The sequence below is a fragment of the Hylobates moloch genome, unplaced genomic scaffold (assembly GCF_009828535.3).
Source record: "Hylobates moloch isolate HMO894 unplaced genomic scaffold, HMol_V3 SCAFFOLD_9, whole genome shotgun sequence".
Taxonomy (NCBI): Eukaryota; Metazoa; Chordata; class Mammalia; order Primates; family Hylobatidae; genus Hylobates; species Hylobates moloch.
Window position 1 is genome coordinate 109,835,706 of NW_026652284.1, and position 27,492 is coordinate 109,863,197.

The 27,492-nt window shown below is 37.6% G+C and overlaps 1 long non-coding RNA gene across 1 annotated transcript in view; it reads right to left on the reverse strand.

Annotated features, from left to right (window-relative positions):
- Positions 1-285: 285 nt before the first annotated feature.
- LOC131384242 (uncharacterized) overlaps positions 286-27,492 on the reverse strand; it is a 175,019-nt gene continuing 147,812 nt past the window's right edge. The window contains exon 3 of the long non-coding RNA XR_009214903.1: positions 286-354. This is a non-coding gene — a long non-coding RNA (uncharacterized LOC131384242). The remainder of the gene's footprint in view (positions 355-27,492) is intronic.

Here is a 27,492-nt window from a genome sequence, read left to right on the forward strand (position 1 = left end):
TGTCGGTCAGCCTGGTCTCGAACTCCCGACCTCAGGTGATCGCCCACCTCGGCCTCCCAAAGTGCTGGAATTACAGGCATGAGCCACCGCGCCTGGCCTCATTCAGTATATTTTATATGTCAAGCACCATGCTAAATTCTAAGGAGGTAAATATAAATAATGTTATTCTTGACTTCAAGAAACTAACAGTCTATTAAACAAAATTTAACATGGATCCATTTGGCCAAAAGTTGGAAGAACTGAGCTCCAAGCCCTGATTTTGACTCTCTGTAGCTTTCTTCTTAACCCCGTAGAACTCTTCTTCCCCAAAAGTATCTTGACTCACTGACCTTGTCACCATCCCACCAACACAGCCTGAAATTCAGAAGAAATCAGACAGGTAAACAACACTGAATTTATCCGAAAAGTATATTTTCAGATTACTCTTAGAGCCATAATGTGAATGCCAAAGAACAAGACTCATGGATGAGCAAGACACAAAATATATAATTTAAACCACATTCCTCGTGGATTCTGAGACACTTTGCCTGCCCTTTATGATAGTACATAAATGTGCAAATCAATAGAGAAGGTTATATAGACAATGTCCAGTTTCAAGTTAAATACAGATAAACGTTACTACCTATATGCATATCAAAATCTTGAATATTTTATTCCTTCTCTTTATCCTGAGAAAAGAGGGAGAGAGAGGGGGAGCAGAAAGAAAGAGAGAAACAAGACAGATCATTATTTAATAGATACAGCAGATTTTATCACTTTTTCCCTCCTTAGCAGATTTGTTTTTCCTAACGTTGCAAGCTTAGGGATTGCTCTTGGGAGACACAGTGGCATTTCTCAGCAAATCCTGCATTTCGGATTTGGCTTCATCTGTATCTAATGAGTCTTCATCTAATTCAGATCATCATGGATCAATACACTCACATCATTTATTCAATCCATTTTAAAAACAACCTCACTAACACCTCACACTTAGAATGCTTCATTAATTTATAGTAACCAGGACATCTGAAAACAAACACTGATTGATGTTTTAGTCTCATCTTAAAATGCTTGAATGCTGATTTTATATAATTTTGAAAATACTCAAAAGAAGAAAAAAGTAAAAGCAACCACAAAGTCTCATACTAGAAAATATTCGGTTATGTTTTCTGTGTAAATCATTCTAATCTTGTACACACATATATAGAGAAATATTTATTTTGTTTTGATTCTTAGCTTTTTTGCATGGTGATAATATTCTATATTCTATATCTGTCTCTATATTCTAATATTCTATATCTGTCTCTTTCTTGCTTATTATTACAACTGAGCATTTTCCAAATTGTTTACAAATTACTTCTTATTTTTAAGGACATCATAGGTTTATATCAACTGAGTATTCTATGGTTTATAGCCATTCACTGGGTATCATTTCCACATTCCAACTATTGTGAACAAGCTGTGATTACATCTTTGCTCATAAACTATTCCTCTGTATGCCCCTTTCAGAGTCTATTACCAAGTTAGTTACGTGTCTAGCTACATGTCTGCTACTTGTCTATTCACTCTGCACTATGCATCTGGAGGACAGGGATTGTGTTTTCCACCTCTGATCCTCCAGTACTCAGCACAGAGCCTGTGCTTATAGTAAGCAAGCAACAAAAGCTTGTGAGGACAAAATCGCTGATCACTTAGGCACCTATACAGTACCCTACAGAAACTGAGAATTACAAAAAAAAAAAAAAATAGTGTTCATGCTAAGGACTTAGAGCAAAACATACCAGTGGTTACTAGGGAGCCCAAGGATGCCAGATTACTGATGGCAGTCTTCTTAGCAGTGGATGAGCTGACCCATAAAAACACCTGTTCACCTGCCCTTGGCAATGTGTTGGTGCTTATTTCCAAGTAACTGGTCTATTATAGGAATTCCTTTTCTGAGTACAGCTTAGTCAGATACAGTTGAGGTTCTTATTGATATCTCTGACTCAAGTTCCTTTGAACGAACCAACAGGACTTGCTAAAATGCTCACAAGTTTCCTGGGTTTACATATGAATCTAGAGATTTGTTTACATACCTGTCTCTTTGCCTCCCTATTCAATTTCCTACCCCTCATTGTGAGCTCTTTGAAGGCAGAAATCAAATCTTACCTATCTTGCTTTACCCAGTATTTAGCATTTAGAACAGAAGACATGGAGTTCAAATTTGAACTCAGCCTATATGATTCTGAACCCTGGGATATTTCATTTATTCAACAAATATTTATTGAGAGTCTGCTATGTACATGGTTGTATGCCACCTGCTAGAGACAGAGATGTCAACACAGAAGGGGCAATTGGGTGATGGCCACCACAATCCTCCAGGTATGTAAACAAAATCCTGGTTGAATCTAGCTCGAAGATAATGTTGAAACAAAATTGAACTTAGACTTCCTTTAACTGGAAAATTAGAGTGTCTGAATCTTCAACAAAATGTCTAGAATAAATGGTTCAGTTATCTGATATCTTTAAAGGGCCTGAATAATTTGGTGGCAGTGAGAACACAGGTCCTACTCCTTTGTCTTACCTGGAGCATTTTAAGTTGCAACTTCCATTGACCAGAAATTAGTAGTTATGATGCTGACCTAGTCTGGGGACCCTGGAAAGATTAAGCTATAGTCACTGATTGCTGTGATTAATTGGAGACGGTGCTCTCAGGTTTACACTGTTCTCCTTCAGGCTGGCTTCCTGTGCAAATCAGTCAGATTTGAATAAATGGCTCATATTCCCTTTAATACAGAGAATCCCCAGAAACATGGAAAAACAGGAAGGGGAAAATTCTCAAAGAGAAAGACAGTACTCAAGATCAGGTTGGGTTTAATCAGCCATGTTGAGAGAAACAAAAATTATTAAAGCTCTCCACTCCTTGGGACACTAGTTCTTTTAGGAGACATCCCTTCCCTCTTCATCTACTCAACTCTTCAATGTTTTTGCTTGTCCTACTTTCTCAGTGTCTTTTTCGTTGAAGAGCCTGCATCCAGGGGCTCTCAAAGTCTCTGCTCCAACCCAGGCTTTGTCATATATGTGTTACATTACTTTGATTGAGCCTCAGTTTCTGCATCTAAAAAACAGAGATTAAAATGCCAATTTCTTAGCTTCCTAGGGTCGCTATAACCGAGAACCACAAACTGAGTGGCTTAAATAACAAAAATTTATTATCTCACAGTTCTAGAGGCTAGAAGTTCAAGATCAAGGTATCGAAGGTGTCTTATTCTGTCACTTGAGCTGGAGCACAGTGGCGTAATCATAGCTCACTGCAGCCTCCAACTTCTGGGCTCAAGCAATCCTTCTTCCTCAGCCTCTTGAGTAGCTGAGATTATAGACACATGCCATCATACCCAGCTAATTGTTTGTATTCTTCCTGGAGGTGTGGCCTCACTATGTTGCCCAGGCTGGTCATTAACTCCTAGCCTCAAGCGCTCCTTCTACCTAAGCCTGCCAGTGCACGGGGATTACAGGCATGAGCCACCATGCCCAGCCAAGGATTGATTCCTTCTAAGGACAGTGGGGAATAACCCCTTCCAGGCCTTCTCCTAGCTTCTGGTAGCCTCAGGCATCCTTTGGCTTATAGGTGGCATTGGTCTTGTGTCTTCATACTGTCCTCCCTCTGTGCATGTCTGTCTCCAGACTTCCCCTTTTTATAAGGACACAGTTGCATTGGATTAAAGATCACCCTAATGACATCATTTTAACTTGATTGTTTCTACCGAGACCCTATTTCCAAATAAAGTCACATTCTACAGTACTGGGAGGTTAGGGCTTCAACATAATGTTTGAGATTACAAGATTCAGCCCATAATAGCCAACTTCATAGCATCTTTATAACAAGTAAATGTTCTAAAGTGTGAAAAATGGCAAGTGCCTAGTAGGTGCCCAAAAAAACCCTACACCCTTACACTCTTTCCTTCCTTTTCCTTTCAGCTTTGCTTTTTAGCCTTACCTGAAACATTTTTTTCTCTTGGTACCCTAAAATAAGCTTTTCTCCCAAAACACATTTTTTGTCACTGCTTTCTTCAATCTAGCCCTTGCAAGAATACGAGGGTCTAACCAAACAGTGCTGTGTACTTACTAGGTGCTCAGTAAACATTTTATAGGGAAAGGTTTCACATTTTATTTAAGTACCCTGATACTTACATTTTTCAAAAATATATTTTCAATGGAATGAGTGAGAATGTAATAGTATAATGTTAAATATGAATTAATTAAAAGCACATTTAGCTTTGAACCTGTGTATTGGATATGTAAAGTGCTATGGTGTTTAGGTGCACAAAATGTTAAAAGGCAGTCACATTCATTTCATTAATTGAGAGAATAAAATGAGATCATGTATGTAGAGAGTTTGACACTAGTAGGCACTCAGTAAATAGGATTTATATTTGTTGTTTTTGTTGCTAAGTCGTGGACACTGCTCTCTAGGAGCTCTCTGTCAGATGAGATAGTGTAACCAGAATAGACAACCTGCTTCAAAGATAAACAGCCTCTCCCTTTGCTTTCTTCAATATCTAATCATATGCTTATTTGAGAATTCCAGGGGCTAATCTTGAAATGACCTAGGCATGAAGTTGAGATCACAGAATCTTTCCTTCCCAGAAAAATTGTTGGGCAGTAGTTAACTTATAACCTGAGAACAGTCAAGATGATGCCAGCCAGACCTCCAGATGGTCCATTACTCAAGAGAGCCATCAGAATCAGACAAGTAGACCTGCACCCTGCACCACTCTGGCACATAGTTTCTATGCCACCTTCTCCCTTAAAATCACTTTGGCTACCCTGAAAATTTGCAGTGGTCTTTGAGACATTAGTTCACCATCCCCTCAGGTTGTCAGCTGGATATATTCAAATAAACCCGTTTTTCCTTCCACCAACTCTTGTCTCTTGAATCTAGCTTTCAAGCAGTGAACAGCAGAACCTGAGTTTACAATAGTAAAGGGTACCACAGAAACACTGAGGAAGGAGGAATCCCTCTAGGCCCGGGAACATTTCTAGGAGTCAAAGACTTTATCAACTCAACATGCAGAGGAAGGAAAGCTCAAGACAGTAATAGCATGTACAAAGGCAGAAAGACGGGGGCAAACACTACATGTTCTGAAACTTGTCTGTCAACTCACCTCTGCTGCAGCATAAAGTACCTATTTTACGTATATGGACAATCGGTAGGAGAGTTCAGCAGGACCAATCAGTCATGGAAGTCTACATATAAGACTTGTATAAGAGGTCAGAAATTTGTCCCAAAAATGATGGGGAAATCACCAGAGATTTATACGTAGGAAGTAGCTACATTTATCCATTCAGTCAAGAATTCATTCATATAACAAACATTGCTATTTGTTATACTAAGTTTTGTGCTAGTTTTGGGGTAATAAAAGATGAAAAAGCCATAGATCCTATCCCGGTTAGGTTTGGAATTGCATTTATAATATGGGCTTTTCAGTTATTCCAAGTGGAATATTCCTAATTCTCTAGGCTTTGGATTTTTCCTCTGTAACATGGCAATATTAGACAAAATTGCTAAGGGTCATTCCTGGGAAAGTTTTACAAATTCCAGAGAATAAAGGCAGAGTTTGCTTTACACTGGAGGCTTTATAATACAGTGCTTAGAAGTAAGGTCTGTAAAGTTAGAAAGGCTGTGGTTCAAAGTCAAGCTTCATTGCTAATCATTTACCACTAATTATATTTCACCAAATTACTTAGCTTTTCTAAACTTCAGTAACCTCATCTACAAAGCCAGACTATCAATACACACTTTGAGGGGATGTTATAAGCATTCAAGATGAAAATAATATGAGCCACTTAGAGAAAAGCCTAGCACATATAAATACTCAATGCATAAATGGCAGACATAGAACTCATATATATATTAACTTATGTATATACTATATATATATTCTATATACGTAAATCCTATATGTGTACCATTTATATACATATATAGGGATATATCGTGTGTGTATATATGCTATATACATACAGTTCATCACATATGTATATATGAACATTCAGATATATTAACCAGTATTTGGGTTAGATTATTGCATTAGTCTATTTTCATGCTGCTGATAAAGACATATCCAAGACTGGGAAGAAAAAGAGATTTAATGGACTTACAGTCCCACCTGGCAAGGGAGGCCTCGAAATCATGACAGAAGGTGAAAGGCACTTCTTACATGGCAGCAGCAAGAGAGAGAATGAGACAGAAGTGAAAGCGGAAACCCCTTATACACTTTGTGAGACTTATTCACTACCACAAGAACATGGAGGAAACTGCCCCCATGATTCAATTACCTCCCACTGGGCCCCTCCCACAACACATGGGAATTACGGGAGTACAATTCAAGATGAGATTTGGGTGAGGACACAGAGCCAAAACATTATCAATTACTAATGTTTATTTTTTAAAAAGCAATGCACATATTGGTAATTACATATTCCAGTACTTCTGATATGCACCAAGAAACCGAAATCACCTTCAGAAAGTAGAATTTGTTTTCCTCAAAGGGTATCTTTGTCTTATCTGGCTACGTATAAAGAAATGGCTTGTAATAATTTACAAATGTCTGATTACTCAACAAACACATTGCAAATATTCCACTGTTGGGAACTGCATTTGCTCAACGTATGCTTAAATTAATATTTTAACATAATTTAATGTAAATGGTAATCTGATAAATATGAATCCAAGCCAAACATTAACTAATTTATGTGACTTGACTTGCTGAAAAGAAGAATTGGCTTGTGATTGCTTAGTACATATGAAATATTTATGTATCATGCTACCTGGAGAAATTAAAGCATTCTGTGCTTCTGGCCTGTCCCTTCAACTAAAGATGTGCTAATAACATTGTATATGTTGAAGAGACTAGAGAAGAGATATGTCAAATAATCTATCTTGTACTCCCTGCCACTTGGCCACAGATGCCCCCACAACCTAGCCAATATGAGCCCTAACTTCGAATCACATCAGCAACCACTCCTTGATATTTGCTGCAGACACTAGGTTGTCTTGTTGCAGGAAATCAGAACAGCTAGGGCTTTCTTATGATCTTAACATACAAAGGAGAAAACAAAGAGAACTCTTGTACCTTCTGATAATGAAGTAGGCTTTACTATACAGCATGATTTCATGCATATTTATTACTTGAATGGGTTTGTCTACAGCAAAAACTTAGTAGACAATGATTACACTTTTGGGCAAGGCACTATACCAAAAATGTGAAATATAAATGATTCAATAATGAAGTCAAACTGGTATCATGTGCCTTTAACGTGCAAGGCAATGAAAATACAGGCCGAGAAGTTGCTTTGCAATGCAGCCTTAATTCATGAGTGTAAATGATGCAATCTGAAGACATAAAATTCAACAGAAGGTGGAAATGTGCTACGAACATAATTGGGGATTAAAACCTAGTCCAGTGTTGACTTAGGAACCACAGAAGCAACCCCTGACTCATGCCCCAGATTGGCAGGAGATCCTGCAATAGGAGAAATCCTTCAATTGGAAGAACACATTATTGATATTTGGCTCATCACTGGGTTTTTTACTTAGCTGAATAAGGTGAGAGATGAATTGCAAGAAAATAAAAATAAAAATAGTGGTTTTGTTTACTGGTTATAAAGGAAAGGAAAAGCACAGTCACTAAGAAAAAAATGGGAAGAAAAGAATTATCAGGTAGGTATTTTGACAAGATTTTGCCGCATGTTGTGATGAAACCCACAAAATCTTCAGTAAATCTTACCTTACTTAATGATGCTTCCTTTTGTAAACATTAGTGCTAATAACTGATATATATCCAGTCCTCCTCTTTTTTCAGGTGAAGAAAATCAAAATATTTTATCTCAGAATATATTTATTTAGCATATTTTGAAATAGTTGCCACAGAGCCAGCAGACTGCAGTGGCCCCACAAAGCTGTCTTTTGTGGGGGCAATTTACATCTGTAGAGAATCATCACTAATACAGCCAGGCCTTTCTTTTCTAGGCTTTTCCCTGAACTGGGAAATATTAACTGAGAGTCTGGCACCATTAAAGTTCTGAAAAGGAACATTTACCATCTATTCTCTCTGACAGCTGCTACCTATAGGGTTCATCTACATAACAAGACCCCCTTTGCTAGCCAAGCCTCTTTATCTCTCCCAAAACCCTTCCTGCCACTAAAACCTGTTATTGCCCATGCTCTGAGACCACATTCTTTCTAAAACTTCAAGATAGCATATAAATTTCTGTCCCTCCTTGGGAGTTTGGGTCTTCATTCTAAAGGCTCTCATGTATTCATGTTAAATAAATTTGTATGTCTTTTCTCCTATTAATCAATCTGCTTCATGTCAGTGATTGTTCAGGGAGCTTTTAGAGGGCCTTGGCCCCCAAACAGGCATATTGAAGACTAAATTTGCTGACCTCTCGATGGTTGGCTAAGACCATGTATTAGTTTCCTAGGGCTGCTGTAACATAGTACCACAAATTGGGTGTCTTAAAACAACAGACATGTTTGGTCTCCCAGTTCTGGGGGCTATATGTAATTAAGGTGCCTGAAGGCTGTGCTCCCTCTGGAACATTTAGGGGAGAATTCTTTCTTGCCTTTTCTTAGCTTCTGGTATTTGAATGGCATTGGACTGCCTGTGACTGGTACTGGAATGCAAGGAATCCTTGGCTTGCAGCTGCAGCTCTGCAATCTGTTCCTCTATCATCATATGGCATTCTTTCCTCATGTGTCTGTGCTTGGGTTTTCTCCTCTTCTTATGAGAACCCCACTCATATTGGATTAGGGCCTACTCTGCATGAGAATGACCTCGTGTTAACTTGATTACACCTGCAAAGACCCTACTTCCATATAAGATCAAATTTATGGGTACTGGGTTTAGGACAGCCACATATCATTTAGGTAAACACAATTCAACTCATAACAAACCACATATATGGTTCTGGCCAACAAATGTGAGCAGAAGTAACATGCGTCTTTTCCAGGCTATAGCACTCGAATAGTGGTGGAAGACCTGATGCGGTCTTCTCTATGCATGTTTCCTTCCAACATTCCCAGTGGTGACTATTTTTTCAGCATGGGTTGTGTAGTGAAAACAGCATGGAGCTAATTTCTAGTAGACATACAGTATGAGTAAATAATATATCTCTACTGTCTTAAGCCATTGCAATTTGGAGGTTGTTACTATGGCATAATTGGGCCTATCCTGACTGATATAATTCTAGTGTAGGAGTCTTGGCTTGAGGAGGAAATGAAGTGATAGCAAAACCTGTCCAAAGAAGATTGGAGACATTCAGGTTAATCTAATTAAAAGGCACTAAAATTTGAACAGGGGAAATGTAAGCAGAAGAATCCCTGGGGAAATTTCAAGTTAAAGACCTGAGCGGAATTAGTACTAAGAGCCAGTTCAGTATGAGACTTAGTTTCTGTTTTGTTTTGCTTTTAATGAAAAGAAGACCCTTGTATTGAGTTTATACAGTGAGCTGAGCTCATTTAATCCTCACAATAACCCCATGAAGCAAGCACTTTTTATAGATACTGATATAGGAGTTCAGAAGGAATTACTTAGGCAGATAGCAAGGGCATGGGAGTCCTCTGTAAGGCTTTTCTTTTTAATGAGAAGCAGCCCCAAATCATTTTCTAACAAAGAGCAGTCTGCAAGCTGGGAGCTTGCATGGGTGAATGCCAGCAGGAACTAAGGACTAGACATTTTCAAAATGGCAGCTCCATCTTCCCTTCTCTGCCAGCCACATGTACTATAAGGAGCAGACAAGTTGGCACCAATCAACTGGAAAGCCCATTTGCATAATAAGATCAGGGTGGGGACACCAGACTTTTTCACATACTATGTAAACGTCATACCCGATGGAACCAATCTATGAGCCCTATGTAAATCAAGCACTCAAACTGGACTATAAAACTTGGTGCATTCACCACTAGCCAGTCTTTTCTGTTCAGAGACCCCTTCCTCTTTAGAGGAAGCTGTTTCTCTTTCTCTTCTCTTCTACCTACTAAACCTCTGCTTCTAAACCCCTTATGTGTGTCCATGTCCTAAATTTTCCTGGCACATGACAATGAACCCCAGATTTATACCCCAGACAACTTAGCTGCTTCAATACAACTCTTCCAACCTTGATCCTGATAGAGTTTCTGCATCCTATGAATTTATCAAGAGCAGACATATGGTCAGGTAATTCAAACAGTAGAAAGAGTGTGAAAGAACTAAGAAAGGGACAAAAAGGACCACAGTATAGTAGAGAAAAAGGAGATTAATCTCAGCAGAAATGGCAGTGGGAAATCTGGTATATCATCCAAAAAGGACAAGATGTGCACAGAAGCTTTAAGCATAAATAGGATTTTTACAAATGGTGAAGAAAAGGTGCCAAAGGAATTCAGGGAGGAAGAATTGACATAGCAAAAAACATGATAGTGAGAAAACACAGGCAATATATCAGAATTGAAGAATATCTAGATATTTTTAATTATTATCATAAAGCTTTTATCACACATCAAATCACATTAGAGATGCTTTATTGGAAGTAGAGAGAATAGTTTGGTTCTGTGAGAGTTTAGATACACTTGGGGAGGGGCAGAGCAAGATGGCAGAATAGAGGGCTCCACTGATTGTTCTCCCAAAAAGGACACCAATTCAACAATTATCAAACATAATAAAAGGCATGGAAGAGGTAGGAGAAACAATCTTAAGTCACCAGTGACACCCCTCTCCCATCCCCTGGCAGCAGCAGCATGGTACAAAAAGCATTTCAGTGTGTTGGAGAGAGAGAAAGAGCACAGAAATCATGAGGCATTGAACTCAGTGCTCACCTATTATAGTAAAACACAAAACAAAACCAAAATCAGCTGACGTCCGCCTACAGAGGGAGAATTTAAGCCAGCCCCAGCCAGAGGGAAATCATCTATCTCAGTGGTCCATACTTGAGTTCCTGCAAGCCTCACCATCATGGGATAAAGTACTCTGGGACTCTAGATAAAATTGAAAGGCAGTCTAGGCCACAAGGACTGTAACTCCTAGGTGACTCTTGGTACTGAACTGGGCTGAGGGCCAGTGGACTAGGAGGGCACATACCCTACTGAATCACCAGCTGAGACAGCAAAGGAAGTGTTGGCATCACCCCTCCCCTAAATCCAGGCAGCACAGCTCATGGCTCCCAAAGAGAGCCCTTCCCTCTACTTGAGGAGAGGAGAGAGAAGAGTGGGGAGGACTTTGTCTTGCATCTTGGATATGAGCTCAGCCACAGGATGTACCAGTCAGAGTCATGAGGCCTCCTTTCCAAGCCTTAGCTCCCAGATGACAGTTCTAGACACATCCTTAGCCATAAAGGAACCCACTGCCTTGAAGGGAAGGACCCAGTCCTGGAAAGATTCATCACCTGCTAACTGAAGACCCCTTAGTCCCTGAATAACCACAAGCAGTGATACCCAGGTACCATGTCAAGGGCCTTGATTGAGATACTGAGATTTGCTGGCTTCAGGTATCAGCTGGTTATAGGGAAGTAGAGCACCAAGTAGGCTTTTGGGTCCTCAATACCAGGACTTGGCTCTTGGGTGGCATTTCTGGACCTTCCCTGGACCAGAGTCCACTGCTTTTATGGGTGAGTCCCAAGCCAGGCAGCATTCACCACAAGCTGACTGAAGAGCACTAGGCCTTAAGGGAACATCAGCAATAGTCTGGCAGTACTCATGGGTCTGTGGTGGTGGTGACCACAGGTGAAAGTCCTCTGCCTTTGGAAATGGAGAGAAGAGTAGAAAGAAAAGTTACTTGTGCTTTGAGTGCCAGCTTAGCTTCAGTACAATAGAATAACAGGTAGGCGTCTAAGGTTTGACTCTCATCCCTGGGTCCTCGATAGTACCTCTGGAACTGCCTGGCTTCTCGGAGAATTCATCACACTAAATGAAAGGACACAGGCCTTTCATTAATCATTTAGTTATGCATCTTAAAGAATCAGAAAAGCAAGAGCAAAGCAAACCCAAAATCAGCTTTGCCACCTGCTGATTGTAGAGCCCCAGGGCCTGAACAAACATAGACAGTAGCAAGGAAGTGGGTACAACAGGCCTGGGGTGAGATCTAATTCTGTACTGGCATCCAGCACCGTCCTAGTGGTGGTAGCCACAGGGGTGCTTATGTCACTACACACCCAGGACCTAGTGGCTCAGAAAAGAGAGAATGAGAGAGAGAATGAGAGAGAGAGAGAGAGACTCCACTTATCTAGGAGAAAGTAAGGAAGGATAACAAGAGTCTCTGCCTGGTAATACAGAGAATTCTTCCAGATTGTGTCTAAGACCATCAAGGTGGTACATCCATGAGTCTGCAAGAACCACAGTGTTTCTGAGGTTGGGGTACCTACTAAAAGAGATACAGCTTAGATCACAACTCCCAAGTCCACTGGAAAATCTGGAAAGCCGTCCCAAGAAGGACAGGTACAAACAAGGGTTGGGGTGCCTACTAAAAGAGATACAGCTTAGATCACAACACCCAAGTCCACTGGAAAATCTGGAAAGCCTTCCTAAGAAGGACAGGTACAAACAAGTCCAGATTGAAAAGACTACAATAAATACCTAACTCTTCAACATCCAGGCACAAAGAACATCTACAAGCATCAATGTCATCCAGGAAAATACAACCTCATCAAATGAACTTTAAATTAGGCACCAGGGACCAGTCCTGGAGAAACAGAGATATGTGACCTTTCAGACAGAGAACTCAACATAGTTATTTGTTTATTTGAACTCAAAGAAATTCAAGATTACACAGAGAAGGGATTCGGAATTCTACTGGATAAATGTAATGAAGATATTTAAATAATTTTTAAAAATGAAAGAGAAATTCTGGAGCTGAAAAATGCAATTGGCACATAAGCAGAATATGTATGAAAAAACAATGAATAAATTTAAATAATATATTTCAAACATGTTTGTAAATGCAGTTGGCATAATGAAGAATGCCACAGTGTCTCTTAATAGCAGAATTGATCAGGCAGAAGGAAGAATTAGTGAATTTAAAGACAGCCTATTTGAAAATACACAGAGGAGACTAAAAATAAAATAAAAAAGAATTAGGCATGTCTGCAAGATTTAGAAAATAGCCACAAAAGGGCAAATCTAAGAGCTATGGGCCTTAAAGAAGAGGTAGAGAAAGAGATAGGCATAGAAAGTTTATTCAAAGAAATGGCATAGAGCTTCTCAAACCTACAGAAAGATATCAATATCCAAGTACAAGAAGGTTATAGAACACCAAGCAGATTTAACAAAGAAGACTACCTTAAGACATTTAATAATCAAACAGCCAAACATCAAGATAAAAAAGGATTCTAAAAGCAGCAAGAGAAAAGAAACAAATAACATACAATGGAGCTCCTCTAATATGTCTGGTAGCAAATTTTTCAGTGGAAATCTTACAGGCCAGGAAAAAGTGGTATGACATATTTAAACTGCTGAGGGGGAAAAAAACTTTTACCCTAGAATAGTATATCCCAGGAAAATATTCTTCAAACATGAAGGAGGAGTAGATTTTCCCAGACAAACAAAAGCTGAGGGACTTCCCAGACGACCAACACCAGACTTATCTTACAAGAAATGCTAAAGGGAGACCTTCAACCATAAAGAAAAGAACTTTAATGAGCAATGACAGATCATTTGAAGGTACAAAAGTCATTAGTAACAGTAAGCACAGAGAAAAACCTACATTATTATAACACTATAACTGTGGTCTTAAGTAGAAACACTAAATGATGAACCAATCAAAAACAGTAACTATGACAACTTATCAAACAGAATCAAATAAGATATAAATAGAACAACAAAAAGTTAAAAAGCATGGGAACAAAGTTAAAACATAGAGTCTTTATTAGTTTTATTTTTGCTTGTTTATCCAAACAGTGTTAAGTTGTCATCAGTTTAAAATAATGAGTTATAAGATAGTATTTGCAAACTTCATGGTAACCTCAAATTTAAAAACATACAATGGACACACCAAAAACTAAAAGCAAGAAACTAAATCATGTCACCAGAGAAAATCACCTTCATTAAAAGGAAGACAGGAAGAAAGAAAAGAAGGAAGGGAATGCCACAATGCAACCAGAAAACAAATAACAAAATGGTAAGAGTAAGTTCTTATCAATAAAAACATTAAATGTAAATGGACTAAATTCTTTCATCAAAAGTGGCTGAATGGATTGAAAAAACAAGACCCAATTATCTGTTGCCTACGAGAAACACACTTCACTTATAAAGATACATGTAGACCAAAAGTAAAGGAATATAAAAAGATATGCCATGCCAATGGAAAACAAAAAAGAGCAGGAGTTGCTATACTTATATTAGACAAAATAGACTTCAAGATAAAAATTATAAGAAAAGACAAAAAAAGTTACTATATAATGATAAATGGGCCAATTTAGCAAGAGGATATGAAAATTGTAAACATATGGACACCCAATAATGAAGCAATCAGATATATAAAGCAAATATTATTAGAGAGGAATAGGCCCAAGTACAACAACAGCTGGAGACTTCAACACCCTACTTTCAGCATTGGACAGATCTTCCAGACAGAAAATCAACAAAGAAACATTGGACTTCATCAGCACTAAAGAACAAATAGAACTAATAGATATTTACAGAACATTAGATCATTCTCAAGGATAGACCACATGTTATATTGCAAAACGTCTTTAAACATTCAAAACATTTAAACAATATCAACCATCTTCTCTGACTACAGTGGAATAAAACTACAAATCAAGAACAAGAGAAATCTTGGAAACTATACAAATACATGGAAGTTAAACAATATGCTTCTAAATGACCAATGAGTCAATGAAGAAATTAAGAAGGAAATTGAAAAAATTCTTGAAACAAATTATAATGGAAACAAAATATAACAAAACCTATGGGATATAGCAAAAGCAGTATTAAGAGGGAAGTTTATAGCTGTAAGTACCTACATTTAAAAAGACTTTAAATAAGTTATGCATCTTGAAGACTTAGAAAAGCAAGAGCACAGCAAACCCAAAAGTAGTAGAAGAAAATAAATGATAAAAATCATAGAAGAAATAAATGAAATTGAAATAAAGAAAACAATACAAAGGATCAATGAAACAAAAAGCCTTTTGAAAACATAAACAAAATTGACAAGGCTTTAGCTAGGCTAAGAAAATAAGAGAAAAGATCTAAATAAGTAAAATCAGGAATGAAAAAGGAGAGATTACAACTGATACCACAAAAATTCACAGGATCATTACTGATTACTATGAGAAACTATATGCCAATAAATGTGAAGATGTAGAAGAAATGAAATATGACTTTCCAAGATTGAACCAGGAAGAAATCCAAAACCTGAACAGACTAATAACTAGCAACAAGACTAAAGCCGTAATAAAAAGTCTCCCAGTAAAAAAACCCAGAACCCAAATTCACTGCTGAATTCCACCATTTAAAGAAGAAGTAATAGTAATTCTACTCAAACTCTTCCAAAAGATAGAGGAGGAGGAAATACATCATTTAAAGAAGTAATAGCAATTCTACTCAAACTCTTCCAAAAGATAGAGGAGGAGGAAATACATCCAAACTCATTCAATAAGGCTAGTATTACCCCAATACCAAAAGGAGAAAAAGAACACCAAAAAATAAATAAAACTACAGGCAAATATTTCTGATGAATAGTTATGCAATAATCCTCAAAAAAATACTTGCAAACTGACTTGAACAATACATGAAAAAGATCATTCATCACAAATGACCAAGTGGGATTTATCCCTAGGATTCAAGGATGGTTCAATATGCATGAATCAAACGATGTGATATACTATAAAAAGAGAATGAAGGATGAAAACCATATGAACATTTCAACTGATGCAGAAAAGGCATTTGATAATATCTAACATCCTTTCATAGTAAGAACACTCAAATATACCTCAACATAATAAAAGCCATATATGACAAACCCACAGCTAGTATTATACTAAATGGAGAAAATCTGAAAGCCTTTCCTCTAATATCGGGAACATGACAAGGGTGCCCACATTCACTACTGTTAATCAACATAGTACGGGAAGTCCTAGCTGGAGCAATCAGACAAGAGAAAGAAATAGACGACATCTAAATTGGAAAGGAAGAAGTCAAATTGTCCTTGTTTGCAGATGATATGACCTTATATTTGGAAAATTGTAAAAACTGTAGCAAAAACCTATTAGAACTGATAAATTCAGAAAAGTTGCAAGATACAAAATCAATACACAAAAATCAGTAACATTTTCATATGCCAACAGTGAATATTCTGAAAAAGAAATCAAAAAAGTAATCCCATTTACAATAATCACACATAAAATACCTAAAAGTTAACTAATGTAGTAAAAGATCTGTATAATGAAAATTATAAAATGTTGATGAAAGAAATCAAAGGCACCAAAAAATGAAAAGATATTCCATGTTCATGTATTGGAAGAATCAATATTGTCTAAAATGTCCATACTACTCAAAGTCATCTACAGATTCAACACAATCCCTATCAAAATACCAAAGACATTCCTCACATCAATAAAAAAAGCAACCCTAAAATTTATATCGAACCAGGAAAGTCCCTGAATAGCCAAAGCTATCTTAAATAAAAAGAACAAAAGAACAAAAGCAGAGGAATCACATTACTTGACTTCAAATTATACTACAGAGTTATGTAATCAAAACAGCATAGTACTGGCATAAAAACAGACACATGTCACGCCTGTAATCCCAGCACTTTGGGAGGCCAAGATGGGCAGATCCCGAGGTCAGGAGATTGAAATCATCTTGCCTAACACTGTGAAACGCTGTCTGTACTAAAAATATAAAAAATTAGCCAGGCGTGCTGGTGGGTGCCTGTAGTCCCAGCTACTCGGGAGGCTGAGGCAAGAGAATGGCATGAACCCAGGAGGCAGAGCTTGCAGTGAGCTGAGATTGCGCCACTGCACTCCAGCCTGGGTGACAGAGCGAAACTCCATCTCAAAAAAAAAAAAAAAAAAAAAAAAAAACCAGACACATAAACCAATGGAACAGAATAGAGAATCAAAAACCAAATTCACACACCTACAGTGAACTCATTTTTGACAAAGAGGCCAAGAACAAACACTGGGGAAAAGACAGTCTCTTCAGTAAATGGTGCTGGATAATGAGGATATCCATATGCAGAAGAATGAAAGTAAACCCTTAGCTGTTGCCATATGCAAAAACCAAATAAAAATGAACTAAAGATTTAAATCTAAGACCACAAAAGTTTAAACTACTACAGGAAAACTTTGAGGAAACACTCCAGGACCTTGGAGTTGGCAAAGACTTCTTGAGTAGCACCCCATAAGCACAGGCAACCAAAGAAAACATGGACAAATGGAATCATATCAAGTTAAAATCTTCTGCACAGCAAAGGAAACAATCAAAAAACTGAAAAGACAATCTACAGAATGAGAGAAAATATTTGCAAACTATCCATCTGACAACAGATTAATAACCAGAATATATAAGGAGCTTAAACAACTCTATAGGAAAAAAACTTAATATACCATTTTTAAAATGGGCAAAAGATTTGAATAGATATTTCTCAAAAGAAGACATACAAATGGCAAAGAGCCATATAAAAAGGTACTCAACATTATTCATTGTCAGAGAAATACAAATCAAAACTATAATGAGATATCATCTTATACCAGTTAAAATGTCTTATATCCAAAAGACAGGCAATAAAAAGTGCTAGTGAGGATGTGACCAAAGGGAACCCTCCTATACTGTTGGTGGGAATGTAAATTAGTACAACCACCATGGGAAACCATTTAGAGGTTTCTTAAAAAACTTAAAATAGAGCTACCATATGATCCAGCAATCTCACTCCTGGGTCTATATCCAAAAGAAAGAACATCAACATATCAAAGAGATATCTGCATTCTCATAGTTGTTGCAGTACTGTCCACAATATCCAAAATTTGGAGGCAACCTAAGTATCCATCAACAAATAAGTGGACAAAGGAAAATGTTCTTCTTATACACAATGGAGTACTATTCAGCTATAAAAAAAATGAGATCCTATCATTTGTACAAACATGGATAGTACCAGGGCTCATTATGCTAAGTGAAATAAACCAGGCACAGAAAGACAAATATCACATGTTCTCACTTATCTACAGGAGTTAAAACTTAAAATTTAAAACTGAACTCATGGAGATAGACAGTAGAAGAATGGTTACCAGAGGCTGAGAAGTTAGGGGACAGGTGGGAAGTGGGGATGGTTAATATGTACAAAAAAAAAGAAAGAATGAATAAGACCTGGTATTTGATAGCACACCAGGGTTACTATAGTCAATAATAATTTAATTGTACATTTAAAAATATATGAGTATAATTGGATTGTTTTAACACAAAGGATAAATGCTTGAGGCAATAGATACCCTATTTTATCCAATGTATCAAAACATCTAATGTACCCCATAAATATATATACCTACTATATGCTCACAAAAAATAAATTTAAAAAGTTTAAAAAATATTAAAATAAAAATTTTTTTGAATATGCATTTGGTGTGGATTTATGAGAGACAGACTGAGATGTGTAATAGCATTAGAATTTATCATGAATACATGGAGGAATTTTGAGAGAGGAGTGACCCTATAAAGTGAGGCATTAGAAACTCTGTAAAATATAACGATAGTTAGCCAGTATAGTGTGGACTATCACTACATGAATTTGAATAGTGACTGGGGTAGACAGCCTCTATGATAGCCCCAGTGAGCCCCACCTTTTGGAATTTATGCCTTTGTCCTCTCCTTCCATCAAATAGAATGCAGCTAAGATGATAGGATGTCACTAGTGAGATTAGGTTACAAAAGATTATGGCTTGTATCTTAGGTGTTATCTCTCTTTCTTTTTCTCTCTCTCACCTCTACTCCTTATGTGTGCACCTGCACGTCATAGTTTCTATTGCTCCTATCTTTTGCTCACTCTCTCTCAGATCACTAGTCCTGGGGAAAATTACTTACAATCTCATGAGACTACACTGTAGAGACAGCCATGTGTTCAGGAACCAAGGCCTGCTAAAAACCACATGAGAGAAATTAGAATTGAATTCCCCAACTCCCACAGTCTAGCTTCCAGATGAAACTGCAGCCCAACACAATAGCTTGACTGCAACTGATGAGAGACCTTGAACCAAAAGCACCAGACAAGCTGTGCCCAGATTCTTCACCCACACATATAGTGTGATTATTAATGTTTGCTGTTTTAAGCTGCTAGATTTGGGGTAATTTGTCATATAGCCATGTATAAGTAATATATCTGCTATTCCATATTAGCCAGGTGGCCTTGGCCAAATTATTTAACTTTCTGGGCTTCAGTTTTGTCATCTGTAAAATAAGGCCTTAAAAATATCTAACTCATAAGATTACCGTGAATTATAAATGAGATAATACATTTAAACTATTAGAATAGTGCAGAGAACACATAAGTCTTCACTAAATGTTAGCTATTGCCTTTATGATAAATATTATAACAGATATTAGCATATGGTAGATAAGGTCACAACTAAGATGGTAGCTTACTTGGGAACTGAAGAGTTGCACATGTAAAAGAATACCTAACTCAAAATGCCTTAAGCAATAAAGTAAATTGTCAAGTTAACAAAACTGAGGTCCAGAGAGGGAACTTAAGGACAATTATTAAGCATCTAAATCCTTTTCTCTGCAATTTTCCTGACTCCTCCCTCTCTTGTCTTTCAGCTTGATCCTTAGACTGGCTTCCAACACACAGTCAAGCAAACCACAGTAATCTTAGTCTTCATGCACTCATAACACAAATCCAACAGAGCTTCTCTTTGCCCAGGGAATCCAGTGTTTCACAGTGAGTGGGCCAACTTAGGTTGTAAAGCTATACATGGAAGGCTATACATGGACCTATCAATTTGACCATGAGAAAGTACATCATTACCTGGATTAAATGTATTTCCTGCAATCAATCACAATGTGAAGATGTTAAGGATATGGTATTATATCCCATGAGGTATCATTGTTGGAAATGTGAGTGTGGCCAGTTTCATTATAACACATGGTTACTGCTAATGGAGGAAAAATAGAATGGGTTACTATGGAGGAAATAATAATGTCACACACAGGAAGATATTTCAGTAGTCCAACTATGAATTCAGATGACTTGCACTAGGAAAATCAGTAGCAATGGGGGCAAAATAATCAATATGGGTAAGTGTCAGAGTTCAGAAGGAAGGTTATAGAAAATATGGGTAAGTGTCAGAGTCGAGAAGGAAGGTTATAGAAACACAATAGAATTTGGTACCCAAATGAATGGAGTAGCTGAGGGAGAAAAGAGATTTGAAGAGTTCTAAGACCAGGAAAATGACAAAGAATTACACTTATGGAGCTAAAAGTCTCAGAAGGACAAGCAGTTTAAAATAGACGAAGAGTAATGTCACCAAGATGGAAAAATAGGAGTTCTCTGGCTGGGCACTGTGGTTCATGCCTGTAATCCCAGCACTTTGGGATGCCTAGGTGGGTGAATCACTTGAGCTCAGGGGTTCGAGACCATCCTGGCCAACATGGTGAAACTTCGTCTCTACTAAAAATACAAAAATTAGCTGAGCATGGTGGCAGGTGCCTGTAATCCCAGCAACTTGGGAGGCTGAGGCAAGAGAATTGCTTAAACTCAGGAGGTGGAGGTTGCATTGAGCCAAGACTGTGCAACTACACTCCAGCCTGGGTGACAAAGCAAAACTCCATCTTAAAAAAAAAAGAATAGGAATTCTCTGGCTTCATTTCCCCACACAGAAGTTCAACTAACAACTATCCACAGGCAAAAATGCCATCATGAATATCTCAGAAATTGGGAGCAAGGTTGAGACATCCTCTTGGACCACAGAACCAAGAAAATCCATGATTGAACAGTAAAACAGTCCTCCTTGACCATGCTGCCCCTCCCCTAAGGTGTCACAGCACCACACAGAGAATTCTTTCCAAACTATGGTTTCTATAGGAGGAAAAGTGAGTTGGAAGTGGGCATTCAGCTTCCTCACCATTTGGGGACTTTTTCTGGACCTTTTTCAAGAGGTGCACTCCTGAAATGTTTCATGGGAAACACTGGGAGTACTGGCAGGGCTAGATCACCTGAGATCAGTTAGAAACAAAAAACACGGGTGTCACTCACAGTACCCAGTGTACAAGTCTTGGTGGTTGCTCTGCATTCCAGCCAATGAAAGTGCCACACCAGAAAAACTAGTCAACAGCATCACTCTGCAAGAAACATGGTCCATGGGTCTCCCAGGCACAAATCCTTAGCCAGCTTTCTCACACAGCCTAGGTGCTCTCTTTAAGTCTTCCCCAGGTTGAAAGACAACTGCAAGATAGCAATTACCTGTGGAGAAAACATCAGGCCCTGCCCAACCCTGGGGGCAGAGAGGTGATCCAATTAAGTTTCAGTGCTCACATTAAGTATTCCCCAAATCAGGAGGCAACTTCAGGGCAGCAATTACTCATGGGAGGAGCCCAAGTGTAGCAGTGGAGAAGTGATCCAACTAAGCTTTTTCCCTGTTAAAATAAATAAAAAGGCAAAGCATAATAATAAATTTTCTAGTACCTAAAACCACAATCTTGAGCAATTTCGAGCCTCCTGTATTTTCACTTCCTTTAGAAAGCACTTTCTCTTCTACTTGTTTTGTTTCCTTCTGAATTTTGATCCTATTTTGATAGCAGCTACTGTCTCCATTTGACAGAGAAGGACAACCTTAGTAAAGAGAAGAAATAGGACTTTATAGAAGATGTGCAATGGTTCTGTTCTTCAACTCACTTCTAAATGGAGAAGAGATTCCTATGCATGTTGATAGAAGTCTTTTATTTTATCTATTACTTACCCCTAATCTAGAGCAGGATTTGAAAAACTAGTGGCCTGTGAGTACTTTCCATATGACAATGATGTATAATGCAAAGTGGAAGGCATTTCTAGGTGGAAATCAGGAGGTCTGAATTGTCTCACAAAATTGTCTCACAAAATTGTCTTCTGAAATAGACATGAATATATTCACATGTGACAAAAATGGAAACTGATGTTCAGTGATGTAAAATCACTTCTCACATTTAAGACAATAGTAAGTGTTGGAATTATCTTCCTAATTCTGGTCTTTCTGATTTCAACGTCGACATTCTCCTGTTAAACCTTGCAGCGTGGGAATAACATATATGATTATTCACTCCTTCATTCACTTAATCCATCTGATACTGACACAAAAAGTTCTACCAACCTCAGGTACAATTATGAATGTTTGATCCCCCTACTTGCCAGATTAGAAAGAAGTCATTTCTTTTGAGATTCTAATTTTCCACTAAATTGCACTAAAACACAAAGTGTACATTGTCAAAAAGGGTCATTCTTTCAAAATTACATTACAGCAGGTAGAGTACCAAATTCCAACCTGCAGCTACTGTCATGACTTATCATTCTAGGTTGTTGTAATGGAATACAGGTCATCATGGCAATATTGTCTCATTAGTCAAGCTGCTTGCTCAGAGCACTACTATTCTTCAAAAGGGAATAATCTTACAACATAAGCCAAAGGGATTCCAGGCTGAGAATGGTGTTCAGTTTCACCATCACATTAAGCTACTGTTCCACAGAGTATAGCACTGTGTTGAGGTGGCTGGATCTGGAAGCAATTCTGACAGCAGTCACAGTAGGAGGCAACCAGCCCACCTCCGAGGAAATCTAGATCCAGCCTATCAGCCTAGACCATCTCATACTAAAGAATAATTTTATTTAAAAAGTCTCATTGCCTTTGTCTGCACCTGGGTAGTCCGTCATTCCACTCAGCTTCACTCTGATGATTCTCTCTTAATCACTATCTCAGAGAGAAAAGAGAGTTTGTTGTCTCTTCTCTTTTAAAAAGCCACAAGATCCTCATGCAAATTTATTCACCTCTTCTGCAGAGATCAACATTGCATACCATTGATCTAGAGAGTGACACTCTTAATGAAGTTATAAAAGTTTGCTATACACTATCTCAACACAATGGCTATTTTACTCTTGCTATATATTTGCATAATTAAGTGGCCTACTCAAATGAGCCTTCACAAGAAAGTCAGCTACTTTTGATTAAGATTTTAAAACAAACAAAAACCAACGTTTTACTTTGGTACAGATTAATAAACATTTAAATGATATTTATGGAACATTTACTTGGTATCAGACATTGAATACAATGACCTGGTCTTGGCTTTCAGAGCTCACAGAGTAGTAAGTGGGTGAATAACTAGATCTCAGTACAAGAAAACATAGTAAATGCTAGAAGAGAGTAGTATGTGGAACACCCAAGAGAAAACAATTCATTTTATATTGAGAAAGTAGGGTAGGGGCAGTGGACAGTGAAGAGGCAACACTTAAACCAAGAGTTGAACATTTCACCAAGTGTAGAAATCAGGACAAATATCTATTTTTTGCAAAGGCAAGGTAAGTTCATGTCCAATTGTGATGATCTTTTGGATATATCAATTTGGCTAGCCTACATTCCTCCATTATTAAGTAAAACACTAATCTGTGTGTTGCTGTGAAAGCATTTTGTAGATGTGATTAAAGACTGTAATCAGTTGTCTTTAAGTAAGGGAGATTATTTTAGATAATCTGGGTTGGCAAAATTCAGTTGGTTGAATGAAAATCAGTGTTCTGGCTTCCTTAAGAGAAAAATTCCATCTGTGGAGAGAAGCTTCAGTCTACGTCCAATAGTTCCAGTCTTTCTTTTCTGATGACTTGCCCTATGGATTTGAGACTTGCCTAGCCAGTCCCTACAATCACATAATCTAATTCATTGCAAAAAATCTTTTAATATTTATGACCTACTGGTTCTGCTTCGCTGGTTGACCTGATTAGTTGACTGATACAAATTTTGTTACCTAGAAGTTGGGTACTGGTATAACAAATACTTAGAAATAGCTTTGGAATTGGACAATGGGCAGAAGCTGGAAAAATTTTGAGGAGCATGACAGAAAAAGCCTAGATTGCCTTGAAGGGACTATTAGTAGAAATATGCACACTAAAGACTCTTCTAGTGATGGCTCAGAGGGAAATGAAGACCATTGTAGAAGGGCAATGTCTCAAGAGGCCAGGAAACTAAATATACAAGTGAATAAGCCATTACAAAGTAGAGCAGAGTTTTTGTCAATGCTAAGATATTGAGGAATCCAAAAGCTGAAGGTCAAAACCTGCTTTAAGGAAAGCCCAATTGAACACCCAAGCTCTGAGTTAGCACCCCCGGAGGGATACACCTAGGAGTGCAGGCAAATACAAATTCAGATATAGCCATGAAAATATAGCAACACAGCCTTGAATAAACTCCATTCTTGATTATGATGGCTTGTTCCTGCCTTAGATGCCTATTAGAGAAAAGGATAAACCCTCCATGGAGGAAAAGAGCATCCCCTAGAGCCTCTACAATTTTTAACATACAATGCCAGGCCTTCAATATAAAAATAAGCTTAACAAAAACCAAGACGAACAGAAAAAGATATTGAAATAGATCTACAAATAACTGGTCTTCAATATAGCAAATACCTATAATAGCCTATCACAAACTTGGAGACTTAAAACAATATTCATTCATTATCTCAGTTTCTGAAGTTTTTGAAGTCCACGCACAGTATACTGGGTCCTTTGTTCAAGATTTCACAAGGCTGAAATCAGTGAGGCTGCATTCCTAGCTTGGGGTCCTCTTCCAAGCTCATTCAGGTTGTTGGAAGAATTCAGTTCCTTGTGGTTGTTGATGTAAGGGCCCCACTTTCTTCCTGACTCTACTAATCATGTGGTCCTCTCACAAGTTGGAAGCTTACTTCTTCAAAGCCAGAAGGATAACTTTTTTTCAGTCTACTTTGAAGGAGTCTTATCAGAAGAGTGACTAGCTCACCCTCTCTGTTACATAATATAGTCTAATCAGAGTGATATCCTATGAAATTTACTGGTAGCGCTCACACTCAAGAGGGAAGGGATCATACATGGAATGCATACACTAGGTGGGAAGTGTGAGAAACATCTTGGGGGCCATTTTACAATTCTTCCTACTATATGACTTAAATATTGGTTTTATCTGTAACTAATATGTAAAATAAAATATATAGCAAAATGAGTAATTTCACCAAAGAAATTGAATAAATTAAAATTTTAAATATAAATATTAGAACTAAAAAATGCAGTAAGTTAAATTTAAAACTTGATGGGTGGATTTAACAGCAAATTAGATGCAGCAAAAGAAAGAATTAGTCAGCTGGGTGCAGTGGCTCACACTTGTAATCCCAGCACTTTGGGATGCTGAGGCAGGCAGATCACGAGGTCAGGAGATCGAGACCACGGTGAAACCCCGTCTCTACTAAAAATACAAAAAATTAGCCGGGCGTGGTGGCGGGTGCCTGTAGTCCCAGCTACTTGGAGAGGCTGAGGCAGGAGAATGGCATGAACCCGGGAGGTGGAGCTTGCAGTGAGCCGAGATTGAGCCACTGCACTCCAGCCTAGGCGACAGAGCGAGACTCCGTCTCAAAAAAAAAAAGAAAGAATTAGTCAAATGGAGTATAGATCAGTAGAAAATATACTAACTGAAACAAGAAGAGTAAAAAATATGGAAAATATAGAAAGAGGGTAAGATATATATATATATATATATATATATATATTTTTTTTTTTACTAATATACATGTAATTGAAGTCCCAGAAGAAGATTAAAAAGAGAATAAGGCATAAAGAATATTTGAGGAGAAAAAATATATCAAGCAACCCAAGTGAGATAAATTCAAAGGAAACTACAGATAAATATATCATAGTCAAATGTCTGAAAACCAAAAAGAATAAAATTAAAAGAGACAGAAAAAAAATGCATTAACTTCAAAAGAGAAATAAGACTTAAGGCTGATTTCTTAACAGAAATAATAGGAGCCAGAGAATAATGAAATAATGTCTTTAAAGGGCTGAGAAAAATAACAATAAACACAACTGTAGACCTCTATACCCAGTGAATATAACCTTCAAAGTGAAGATAAGGTAAACACATTTCCAGACAAGAAAAAATTGAGGCAGTTCATATCCAACAGATCTATATATCCACAAAAATAACAAGAGAAATTTTCAGACAGAAGGAAAATTATCCCAGATGGAAACCCAGAAATAGAGGCAGAAATGACAAATCATAGAAATGGTAAATATGTTGGTAAATGAATATAAACACAAAAAAGTAAAGTTTTATAGATTTAAAGTATATGGAAAATTATAATGAATATTTTATTTTATTTTACTTATTATTATTTTTTTTGAGATGGAGTTTTGCTCTTGTTGCCCAGGCTGGAGTGCAGTGGCATGACCTCAGCTCACTGCAACCTTCGCCCTCCAGGGTTCAAGTGATTCTCCTGCCTCAGCCTCCCGAGTAGCTGGGATGACAGGCGCCTGCCACCACGCCTGGCTAATTTTTTTGTATTTTTAGTAGAGACGGGGTTTCGCCATGTGGGCCAGGCTGGTCTCAAACTCCTGACCTCAGGTGATCCGTCTGCTTCAGCCTCCCAAAGTGCTGGGATTACAGGCGTGAGCCACCGTGCCTGACCTTATAATGAATATTTTAAAAAGCAATAGAGGGTAAATGAATTTTAAGTGTTTAAAGATCTAGCATTGTTGGAGAGATGGTAGAAATATTAATTTGTGTTAAATATAATAAATTTGGAATTAATCTTGTAATGTTCAGTATAACCACTTGAAGTATAATAGGATATAAAACTAAAATTCTAATTAAGAGGAGAAATGGAATTTAGAAATATCTGCATATTTTTAAATTAAGCAAGAAAGAAGATAAATATTAAAAAGTGAGTCAAACAGAAAATACATATGTTTTAAAAGCACAAATATATCAGGAATTATATTTAATGCTAGTGCACTAAATACTCCAATTAAAAGACACACATTGTCAGATTAGAAAAAATCTATATGCTGCTTACGTGTTATATACCTTAAATACAAGGACACAGAAAGGTTAAAACTAAAAGGATTTAAAAAGATAAACTACGCAAAAACTCAACAAAAGAGATGTAGTATAACTATACCAATATCATCCAATATGGACTTTAACATGAGCAGTATTACTAGAGATAAGAGGCATATTTCATGATAAAGGGTCAATTCATCAGATGTAATAATTCTAAATTTGCATGCACCTAATAACATCAAATGTATAAAGTAAAACTTTCCAGGAACAGGACAAAGAGACATATAACTATAATAGGAAATGAACATGGCATAGAAAGCCCATCTGATCTGAGGCCAGTCTCTAACTCCCCTACTTCTCTATTTCCTGGTAGAACTCTAGAATTCACTTTTTCCCCACCTACACATTTAGGTTTTTGGCTTTCCTTTGCTTTTATTATGCCACTACCCCATTCCTTTCATCTCCTTCAATTGATCACTGAATACCCTTATTCTACATAATCTCCAAGGCCCAGCTCAAAAATCA